This window comes from Drosophila miranda, chromosome 2, assembly GCF_003369915.1.
Source record: "Drosophila miranda strain MSH22 chromosome 2, D.miranda_PacBio2.1, whole genome shotgun sequence".
Lineage (NCBI taxonomy): Eukaryota > Metazoa > Arthropoda > Insecta > Diptera > Drosophilidae > Drosophila > Drosophila miranda.
This window is the reverse complement of record NC_046675.1, coordinates 18555110-18567169: the sequence shown is the minus strand read 5'-3', so window position 1 is coordinate 18567169 and position 12060 is coordinate 18555110. Positions and strand designations below refer to the sequence as shown.

Below are 12060 nucleotides of genomic sequence, written 5' to 3'. Positions count from 1 at the left end.
CAGTAGCGCTAAATTGATCAATTGGGTAAAATTAAGGAGGCACTTTGGTGCTCCCCCTCCCTCCGCGTCAATGTTTTTGGGGATTTTCATGTCAACGTGCCGTTGCGCTCATCAATAAGTAAGCCAAAGACCGGGACATTTACACGACTTCAGTTAACGAGAGTCAAGTCGAGTCGTCTTGAGTGCCCCACGAAATAAGTTGGATGAGTAAATGCGGCGTTGCCACACATAAAGGAGGAAAGCGATGAATTCGCGATGGGATGACCAAGACGGAGAAAACTTTCTCAATTATTTCAGATTCTCATATACAGACATATTCAGATCATATTATAGTGAAAACAAGATCTATTAAACCTATGTAAATATATATCGTACGTACTCCTCCGGATTCCTCATTGGGACAGCTTAAATATCCACCAATTATCCACCAAACTTAAATATTCTCCAAATCAATATATATTCTCTCAAATGACAATGTGAATGGTAAAGGAATTATAGTAAAACTGTGTGACTTTTCCTTCAAATTAGATTCTTAAAGCTGATTTTCGTCACTGATTTCTCGCCCCTGCCCCCTGTGATAGTGCCTCCAAGTGCTCCTCCTCGTTATCCCTCCTCCTCAGAATAGTTTTGTCGTTTCGCTATCGTTCGACATCATTGCTGTTCTGCCATCATCGTAAATTACACGAAAAGTATCTATCTTTAGTTGGAAATGTTGCAATTTTATTAAAATTCCAAAAACCCACCCGCCGGCCAGCTCTGTCCGCCTCACCTCCCCAGCCCCTATGAATATATGTATGTAGTTCCACTTAGACTCCGAGTCAGACTCGACTGTAACTTGGACAAGGATGAAGGACAGGCACACCACAACACACCCTCCCTCCAAAGCCAGTGCCAGTGCCATATTGCAGAAATTGTGTGGGCCACCATAGAGCCATAGTTGCCCCCGTGAAACCCGGTACGAGCAGGGAGCGCTCTCCCCGGCTGTCGTTGCTTTTATATAAACATGAGGCAAGATTATATACAAATTACACGCCAGCATCCTAAGGTGGGCAACGCCCTCGTCCTCGTCCTCCTCCTCATTCTCGTTCCATGCCTCGAAATTTGCTCACCTGCTACTGCTGCTGCTGCTGCTGTCGTATCCATAAGTTACAAACGCAAAGTATCTTTGGTCCGACAGGAGCAGCAACAAAAACTTCAATAACAGGAAAACTTTTGCCAACCTCGTTGGGAGCGGGGCAGGATAAATGAGCCGGGAGACAGGCAAAGGCAAATGGCGCTGGGCATCCCTATTTCCCGCTCCAGAGGAGCCAGTGCATTTTATTATTTATTTATTTCATATATTTTGCAACGGGCGCGATTATAAAATGTAAAAAGGAGGAAAAATATGGAAAACTATGCTGGGGTCTTTGGGGAGGCATTGACTCCACTGTGTCCCGCTCCCCAGAAGTAATTTTTGTCTGCCAAGTTCAAAGTTTACTTATTTTCGCAAAAAAAAAGAAAGTTTGTACTTCTTTCCGTTCGTGATTTGATGTTGGGGGAGACCTATCCGGCGATGGGGAGGGAAAATAAAAGCAAAGTCAGCCGGAAAGGATCCTGGGTCCTGGGTCCACGGCCCAGGACCCTCCTGAGTGCGGAGGCGGATGTCGTTGCGGTTGTATGTTTGCCCGGTTGACAGGGGCAGAGTGAGTGGGGCAGGGGACCAGGCTGAGTCTCATTCGGTGGCACGTTTGCAAAATGGCCCGATGCGTGTCTGGAATACATTTTCGGGCTTGCCAAAAAATGGAGAAACACCCTACCCAGGCACAACCTTTGGCGTACTCCCCACTCATGCCCCTCCTGCCATTCCTGACACTCCCACCAGTCCTGCTCCCAGTTACAGTCCCAGTCCCCCTCGGTGCATTTGTTCATATTGTTGGTTGTATTTCACCGTAAATTTATGGGAAATTGTTTGCCAAGCAACACGAAAAGCGGCATTTTGTGTTTTCTAAAATTTAATGTAGCTCGGCTCGCACTCCGGTATGGGATGGTGATGGGTCGGTGGAAGGGAGGGGTGTGCGTGTGCTTATGCCACAGAATTTGAAATTGGCAAACAGCAGCTCTCAGGCACAGACTCATGTGAAATAAATTCCCATGGGTCGTGCCGCGCAGGTTTTCGGGCGGAGTAGCGCAGGCGCAGGCTGAAAAAGATCGAAAGTGGAGGAGGAACTACCCGCAGATACCGAACCGGGCACTGGGTCCACGTCACACTGGCGACCTGCCTGCCTCTTTGAAGGGCTTAATGTTAATTGCTGCTTTTGTTTGGTTTTCCATTCGATTAGGTTTATATTGACTCTGGGCCGTGAAGTTTTTGGCAAATCCACTTTGTTTTAATCGGAAGTCGGGAATAGCGCATATACATTCATAGATTAACACCTGCTTGATAAACATTTAAATTGTGGTTTCACCTTTATATATATCTTTATGAATGCCCAGCCAACAAGCTACTTAGCTCTTTAAGTGGAAATAGGCTAAAAGAGTATATTTTATACTCTGTTAAATGCGATACATTCAATATTTAATAAGTGTAGTATTCTGGACGATTTTCGAATATCGCTTTACAATTCTCATCTCAATTATATTACTGTGGCTGTGGTGTATAATAATCGAGCATGATTCATTAGTGTAATTAATTAGAGTAGTTACTTGGCTACATCTCACAACAAGGAAAGTCCTTGCAAAATACCTACAGCAGAAGCTATAAAATGCTCAAAACCTCACGCTGAGTGAAAAAAATTGTGGTCCCCAGCTGGTCCAAGTTATTACGAAAACGACACCTCATTTTGATCTAATATGGTTCCAATGACAATAATATCTGAAGTGAAAATGTGTCAGCAACAAAATGAAAAACCGTTTTAAACTACATAAAAATATTATCTTGCAATATCCGTCTTCCTATATACAATATTTATCTCACGCAAAGATGTAATTGCTAAGAAAAAAAAAAAAAATAAATAAATCATTTCCGTCATTTCCAATTCTGGCATTTGTTTCCCTTTTTTTTTTTGGTTACATGTACCATGTTAACTGATGAGAAGTCTTTTCCTTGATTTCTCAGAACACTAATGATGATTTTGTTCAAAAACAGACCTTTAATTGATTCATATTATGGTTATAAAACAATAATGAAATGAATTCCGATGGGCTTGGACGATTAGTAGCACCGTCCAGCATGGACAAGCATCGACCAGCAATGTCAAAAAGAGGGGCGGGAAGATCGAGAAGACGAGCAAACAATAATGCAGGAACATCCGCAGAAAACTGTCAACTTAAGCGTCGTAAAAAGTCGATTGTATCGACAATAATTCTCCGCATTAAACACACAAAGTTAATGCGCCAGAAGTTGCCGAGCGACTCCATCGGTGGCAAGGTGGAACCAGATCTAGAGGTAGAGACAGAGACAGCCTTTGCAGGAGAGAAAGGGAGGAAGATCAGGACTGGAGAAAGCGGGAGCCGGGGCGGGGAAGAGAGCCCGGAGCGCCTTAATGGAAGACTCAAATGCTCGTAAAGTCAGCGGCCTGGGGCCTGGGGCCTGCTGCAGAGCATCTCTGAGTTGGGTGGGGTGCTGAGACTCTTCTGGTGGTTGTCGAGTGAGCCGCTGGGCACTTAACCAGAGGAATTTGTTTGTTTTCTCTGGCCACCAGGCAGGCAGTGCTCCCCCCCGTGCAACTCCCTTCCTCTGCGCCAGCCTGCGGATCTGTGGATCCCTCCCCAGGGCGAGCATGTGCATCTGGCACACTTACCGCGCAATTAATGGCGCAATTAAATGTTTACTTTAGACGCTTTCGAGCAGCACAAATGTAAATGGAAGCCGTTCGCCATTGGGAGTTGGGGGCGGAGGGTTCAGTGCAGGGCGTGGCTTGGACTGCTCTAATCAAATGCTGCGACCAGACACAGAATGATTTCGTGTGATACTTGAAACTTTCTTATATCTTCTTGGCCATGTTTTTGCATTGTTTCATGAGGAGAGCCAGAGATTGTTTTAAGATATTGATTTTGGTCTCATGAAAAACTGATTTGACACTTCGGCCGATGATGGACTCGTCACAATTTTTATTGGTAATCTTAATTAAAATGTATATACTTTCCAACTAAAGTTTCCTGATGAAGCTTAATACAATTTCCAGTACTTATGTATATAAATTCAAAGGGAAATAGTTGAAGAATTAATAATTATAATAATATTATAATTATATAAATTATATTATAATTATACATATAATATTATATATATATTATATTATATTATATTATATTATTATAATAATTAATTATTATTATTATTAACTTAAATAAGAATATTGTATTGATTATACAAACGTACGTTCAGTAACGATATAAAGACCGTGTCAAAATAAAACTAGGTCTCCGAAAGTTTATTCCTTACATTAAAGCAACAAAGATATTATTTAGTTCAGAATCTTTTGAGATTGTTTGTTTATTGTTAAATACTTCTGTACAAAATTCCTTAAGCTTGATTCGAATTCTCGAAACTGTATGCGGCTTTTCGTCCAAATACGCAATTCTCGAATTTTCCATGCTTTGATCGAAATTGGTTTCATTCTGTAAATTCTTGTAAACGTAAAGATTAAATAACAAATAACAAAAAACAAAACAAATTAACAATAAATTAAATAACTGTAACTTGCCCAAATATCAAGATTATGAACCAGTGGGCAAACTTCATCAGTATTTCTCCATTCAATGATATCTGAAAGTGTTATATGGCTTCCAGAAGTAGATTGCCCATAGCTCTCCTCTAATTTTAGTTCGCGCTGCTGTGGGGGTCATAAAACAATTTGTTGCAAAATTCAGCAAACAGCCAGAAAAGTGCCCCATAAAAATATTAATCCTTCCGCAGCGTATCCGGGAAGGAAAGCAAAATGCAGAGCAAAAAGGAAACTCTTACACATGTTTTCCTCCCTGCCATCTTCGGAGTTTTGGCTTGCCTCCTCTAGAAACTCTCGCTTTCGTTTTTAGAGATCATAAAGCAGTTTTAATGGACGCCTGCCTGGGTCGCCTGGGTGTGCTGCTGATGTGCTGTGTATATTTTCTGTGTGGGCACAGCACCGCAAATAGAGTGAAAATCTAAAAAATCCAAATTGCTTGGGTCGGTCGGGCTCCGTCCCGTTCCGTTTAGTTCCGTTCTGCTACGTCAAAGAGTTGCAATTACAAAATATTTAATTGCCGGCAGAAAATGTTCAAGGAAAAACGAAAGTGGCTCGTCCTCGGAAAGCGCCGCGGGCAAGGCGCGGTGAGGAAAGAGTTGACTTAATGGCACTTAAACGGCCATAAAATGTTGAATTATGATTTCGAGGTCGGAGAAAAAAATCCCCGAGCGCGGCTCTCCCGTTTTCTGTTGCAACAAACACCGTGATGTGCGTCTTTGTTTATTCTTAGATTGAAACACACACACAAACACTGGTATATGGACATATCCTACCCACTCACAGCCGGACTCAGGACCAGAGTTGACTCCATATCGTGTCTGAGAGAATTTCGAAATGACGCCTGTCACTTGGCTTCAATTTATTGCCCTTTCCGATGTCTTATGGCCCATAGTCCGCTGTCCCCCGATGTGCAAATGTAATTACATATTCAGAATTCAGAATGCTTTGCTGTGGTCAGTGGCAATCGCAATCCCAGACCCAGACCGAGACCGAGACCGAGACCCAATCCCATTCCAAGTCGCAGTGCGTGCTGTTGTCTGCCATGCCAAGTGCACGTTGGCTTGTATATACAATATATATATCTCTGTTGTTTTTAAAAAGTAAATATCATGAGTGCCACGACAGACAGAACAAAGAATGCATAAATTACGGCACCATATCCCTCCTTCAGGCACCAGAATTGTCTGTCATGATTCTGCCTGGCACTGGCTCTCGCCCCGCCTTGCTCAGCCTAAAAATCTCGGCCCTCGGGCGGCCTCCCCGGCCCCACGCGACAAAGACAGTCTCATGGAGTTCATTGCGCCTTATCAGTGTCCAAAGTCGAGACGCACAAATCAGCCAGAGAATAACTGCAATTGCATGACAGAGTAATAATTGACGATTTGAATAAGTTTAGTGCCTTGCAAAGATTCATAATGCCACTCGTTCTCTTTCCGTTTCTTTGCAGCTCTTCCAGGTACCCCAGTCGGGACTCTGGACTCTCTCGTAAGTAGCAAGATAGCAGTCGATAAGTAATTATTTTATTTTCTACAATGCCACATTCGCATGCATCACCGGCTTGGCTGGGAACCAGTCAAACTTGTATGATCTGATCCCTCCCATAGACCCAATCCTACACAAAAAATATCGGAATGATCAGCATCATATTTCAGCAATGGGTATCGATTGAAATTCCAGCAGAACATGTTTGATTCTGGATAGATAGTAGTCGTAGATAGATGAAGCCTAAAGGACGTATCAACGAACAGCTTAGTTCTTTCAACAAAAATTCTGCCAGAAAGTGGCAGAAAATGATGGTGGGAACGACTATCTGAAGATAGTCCAGCCTAATGTTCGTATTTGTATTAATATGCTAGTATGCACTGAAATAATTCAGTAATGTTTCTTCTGAATTGGTTCACTATATCATTAATCTTTGAAGCTATTGAAAAGAAACATGTATATGTACGGGGGCAGGGGGCGTGCTCTAAGATACATGGAGCAAAAATTTTTTATATATAATAATATTGAATATTCTCTAATAAAACTTAAAAAAATCAGGCTTAAGAAAAAATCTTAGAAGATAGTTAATAATTGAAATAAAGAAGGTGCAACCTCGGCTCCTGATTTTTTCTCTTTCTTAATCATATATGTATATCATATAAATTTTGCAATATTCTCTTTTACCTCATTAGCAATTTCAAGCCATCCATAGGTCGTAAATCAATATTCGACATGTTTCGACTCTCCCATGAATTCTGCTAGCGATATTTATAGATTATATAGTTCGGCCACGAAGACGCAAGCCCCAGGCCAACCCCCTGTCCAATCACCAACCCACTTCGCTTCGATACTACTCAGCGTTTACGTGCGACCAATTTGACTCCAGCTCCAGCGAATCAAGATTTTATAGGCGCAATCGTAAATCGTAAATCGGCAATTTTATTGTTAATCGATGGCCATTTAGCCTCATAAGCCTCCCGTTGCATATTAATATACATAAACATAGGAATAGTGCTGGTATACTGATAAAGTATTGTATTGAAAGGTGAGTCTCAATACAGCATAATTCTGAAGGGGCGGCAGACGACATGCAATTGATTTATTTGTTTTTAAAGACGTGTTTAGCACACAGTTCCCCAATAGCGAAACCGTAAAATTAATAAGAGATTAACATGCCATGATTGGGCCTCGGAAGCCGGGCATTAAGTTCCACCCTCCCCACTGTTCTGTGCAAGCTATGAGCCAAGAAATTACACCAAACGTTAAAGCCATGGCTCAATGGAATGGCTCAGCCGCTTGAACAGCTACAGTCCATGGGAATAGAATAGGAAAAGGCCGGCGGAATCAACAATGGATACGATACAGATACAGATACTCACGAATAAGAAGGAGAAGGAGAAGGAGGGAGAATGCCGGCAGAACAAGAAGAAGAAGAAGAGATGAGCGGAGCAGCCGCACTGCGGGCGAGCAAAACCACCCCGAAAAACAAGCACAGCACACAAGAAGAACAGGAACCACAGCAATGACAGCATTTCCAAAATCAAATATGGCCGAATTAAATGCTCTCGGTCTCTGCTTTGCGCTCTCCTTCGGTGCGGCCATCATGGCTGGGCTTGCTCATAAATTCATTTACTTGTTGTCGAGCGAGTTTCGTTTTGGTTTCGTTATCTCTGCGGTTGCCTGTTCCCCTCCCCTCACCGCCTCATTCCATTGCCACAGCGTGCCTGAATATGAGAATGAAATACTTTGTATGCTCCCCGTTCGCCTGCCAGCACTTCGCCCGTTGCCAACCAGCTGAGGTTCAATGGCTTGCCGGACGACGAGGAAAGAAGAAAACATATTTCCAGATACGTACCAACAAAAATACATATGTACATACGTATGTCTATCTGATTCGATAATTCAGGACCATCATTTGTCATTACTTTCATAATTCCATTCATCTAAAAATTATCTATTAATTAACTCCGAAGATGCGCCAACTCCCTTTCTTATAAGAAATTCAGGTCTTCGAAGTTCGAATATGATTGTGCGCGCCAAATAATCGAAATAGCCGCTGCGCCTTTTGTGCAATAGGTGGCGCTCTCCAGCTTACAGCTGCCGGCCGTCGCTGTCGTTGCCGAATAAAGCGAAATGTCACCAGATAGACGGAAAGATAGATGTTTCCATCTTTCGAACACATATATACCAAATAGGCATAGATAGGCCCGACAGCTAAGTTTCTCAGCACATCGCCAGTTCATTGCTCCTCGTGTAAGGAGTGATATCAGTAGATTGGAATAGGACATTGTAGATTGTGCGAATCACCCATTCTTCTCTTAGCATTTCTATTGTGTAGTATTTATTGTAAACAAAACAGGAAAAACATGTTATCTTTTATTATATTTCTGTATACAACAATACAACTTTTCTGACAATTTGATACATTTAGCAGAATTAGTTATTTTGTTGCGATATGCGGCTATAATGAGGCTATCAACAGATGTTTAATGGTGTATAACATGCAATTTTAATTTATAGGCATTCTATTTTTGTTGGCTTTAAAGCCTCGTTAATTTATTAAATTATTGTCTCCAATAGACTTTTAATTAAGCTAAAAAAAACATGAAATTATTTCACTGCATAAATAAACTGAAACCAAATGTGTTATCTGTACTGTTGCAACAAATCGTTAGAGCTAATTATTGATTTCGTCCCAGACAGTTGAGTCCTCGTCGAACCGCATTGTTGCATAATTGCGGAGCCAAGTTCAAGTCAGCTGTTCGACCATCTGGCCGTCGAAAGCAACAGGTTTGCCAAGACATCCATCTAGCCATTCAGAGCGAAGAGAAGGACCCGAACCCACCCGATCCAAATGATTAAAAACACGATTAAATAGATTTGATTTTAAAGTGGTATTTTGTGAACTGTTTTATTTCGATTACAAGGTGAAAAGTGAGAAAACGGCTAAGCCAAAGTGTTACAAAGTGCTAGAATAAATCACAGTGCTCGGTTTACACGTTTAAATTCAGTTCGACATATCCCGCGTTGCTGGTGTTTCCTCGTGTTACGTATACTGAAGGTATACCGGATAGGATACACTCAGGATACATTCAGTATACGTATACGAAGTCGCACAGGTTCATCCTACATAACCGCTGAAAGAAAATTACGAATGCAGTCGAAAGGATCCGCAGATGTGGTTGCAGCTCCCGGCTCTCGATTCAAAGTTGTCAGTTCTAGAGTCGAGCGAACGATATCCGCGTGTTGGCCCGACGATTGCACGGCTGTGACTGACTAGACCGCAGGACCAACAGGCCGGCATGTCCTCGTAATTGTCGTTTCCTTTTCAGCCTTCGTACTGCCTCGGGGCTCGTGTTCTCTCGTGTGCTCGTTTTACAAGCGTTTTCCTCTGCCCACGGCCACGGCCAGGGGACTTCCGGTCGTCCTCTGCTCCTGTGCCTCTCTCTGAACGCGGTGGTTGGTGTTTTGTCTCTTCAGAGTTTTCAGTTTTTCCTGGGCCAAGGGGGAAGGAAGGTAGCGAGAATGGGGAGGAGAATCGAAAATGATTGCAACAACCTCAGACTTTTAGCCAACACTTGTCACAGAAGACGTGCGCTCAGTCCTTTGCTGTCCACCTTCACTCCTGCCATTTGTTGTCTGCTCCGGGTCCTGGAAGTAGACAGGGAGAAAGCAGGGAGAACAGTAAGTTTAATAAGTTACGACTACGCACAAAGTTACCAGATACCTGGCATTAGCATTCCCCTTGCCGCTGCCACCCATTCTGCCCCTAGTGCCACAACTATTTCACCAATCGCGATAATCACCCTTTGTTGCCATCCATTACCCTGCCCTAACCACTCCTGCCTTCCGTCCTGCCCGACGTCTGTCGCAGCCCCTACTTACGCCCAGGAGCACGTCCTTTCATTTAATCCGAAATAAGAAAGGGGCGGCTCGAGCACTAGGCGCCACCCGAACCGAGCGAGGACCCAGCCACACGAGTTGGGGCAGCCAACCAGGCAACTCTCTGGCAATCTAATGCCTGAGATAAAATTCAAAATTTATAATATCGCACAGTTTGCCCGATATAAAACGTAAACTTATGGCTTTCGGGGAGTACGTGCCATATTTTTCTATGTGTATGTGCCGCCCAAGTCTCAGCCACTATATATTTGCCTATGTGTCGCTGGTGCTTTTGTGTGCGAGTCCTGGGCCGTGCCCAACCCTTGCCAGTAGAGAGTCATGAGCTCGTTATGCCTGTGAGATTTCATTTGTGTGCAAAGGCAACCCCTAAGCACAGTGGCAAAACAACAGACTACTGCTTCTTGGAACTGAAATTTCTTTTGTAGAAATCGAAAGTTGGTTATAGATTTTCGATCTATTATGGGCAAATCGGAAATATACATACAAGTAGACTACTGATATTGAAAACTGGAAAATAGCATACCGAGAGGCGGAAAATTCGACCCTGTACTCGTTTAGTTTTTAGAGCAGCCTCAAGGCCTTGTTGCTCTGTCTAAAGCTATAATTGTAGCTAAAAAAATATATAGTTTCTAAAACACTCACATTTGAAACATCGATTTATGCGAAGACAACTTCTATCTTTTACTAGGCCCAAAAATTTAATTTAATTAGATTCCATCTTCTAATCTTCGTTCAGCTCAAACCAATATTGGATTTCGATTTTAAATTACTTATAAGCTTTAAGAAACTTACTTTTCAGGAACTGAACTGCTTTTTTTATCCTATTGATGTACTATACTTATAATAATTATAAAATCGACCTCGATTCGATTCCTTTCTGTCAATGAATGTATTGATTTCACCCACTGTGCTCGGCCTTCTTTTGAATGTCTTGTGGCTGGTGGGCTTGTCGGGTTGGTGGGTGTCAGGGGATATGTCTGGAGCGGGTACGGGTGGGGTGCGGGTAAGAGAGGGCGTACACACAAAACGGCCGTTACATCCATAAATATCATTTTTTTATTGGCACAACCCTAAATGGTGGCATTTGGCAAAGCAAATTCCAATGCAAAATGCTGCCTCCCTGCTCCGACCGACTCCCATAGGACGTGCACACAGACGGACGGACAGACAGAGAGATATAGACGCATCCGCCCACATAACGAGCGCCTTGGGCGGATTCAGTTTCAGGTTTTCGGATGGTTGGGCCTGGAGAGAGTCTCCCTGCTGAATCTCCCTTAAGAATGTGCGACAATTTGCTGAAGCAACGAGCCGTGTGGAGCAGTGACTTAAGCATCCTAAGGGATGGAGATGGACCACCACCGCCAACGGATCTGCAAGAAATCTCTTGTACCCCAAATCGTCCGATATTGCGGAACGTGACTTTATGGCAAATCGTTGCGAACGTGGCCAAAGGTGCTAAACGGATGGAAATGGAGCCGAATACTGGAGATGAGTCTCCTGTGTGTGGCATATGACACGGCATGGACAGTCACGGCGTCGCGGACAAAACGGAAACAATTGCTCGGAATTACAGACGCCATTGCGCCATTGTTGCCAGCAGACGCATGCTACTCCCACCCTGGGCAACCACAACCACAGCCGCAGCCCCAGCCCCAGCCCCCTCCCAGCTATTGTACCTGGCCTGGCTCTGGACCACAACGCCGCCGTCGTCGTCACCGTCACCATCAACGCTTTCAGTTGATTGTTTCCACGCTCGTGAGCAGCCCGAGCTCATTCTAGACACACCCACACCCATAACACAACCCACAGACGCTTGCAACAATTGTAAAGTTGGCAGCGAGCAAGGGGTTCCTTGCCTCCTCTTCCGTTGCCTCAAGGCTTCGTTGCTGCGTCTGCACTTGCCACCTCTGCGTCCTGTCGTTGGGGCGTAGTTCTCAAATGAGTTTTCCTTTTTTCTTCTTTTGTTGTA

At 43.5% G+C, this 12060-nt stretch overlaps 1 long non-coding RNA gene across 7 annotated transcripts in view; it reads left to right on the top strand.

The window, feature by feature from the left end:
• LOC108155234 overlaps positions 1-12060 on the top strand; it is a 101814-nt gene that overhangs the window by 64138 nt on the left and 25616 nt on the right. For 6 of the 7 annotated variants that reach the window (XR_004472098.1, XR_004472094.1, XR_004472097.1 and 3 more), the window contains one exon: positions 6154-6191. This is a non-coding gene — a long non-coding RNA (uncharacterized LOC108155234). Of the gene's footprint in view, positions 1-5972; positions 6074-6153; positions 6192-12060 lie in introns of those variants that run through there. The other variant, XR_004472100.1, reaches the window with a different exon arrangement.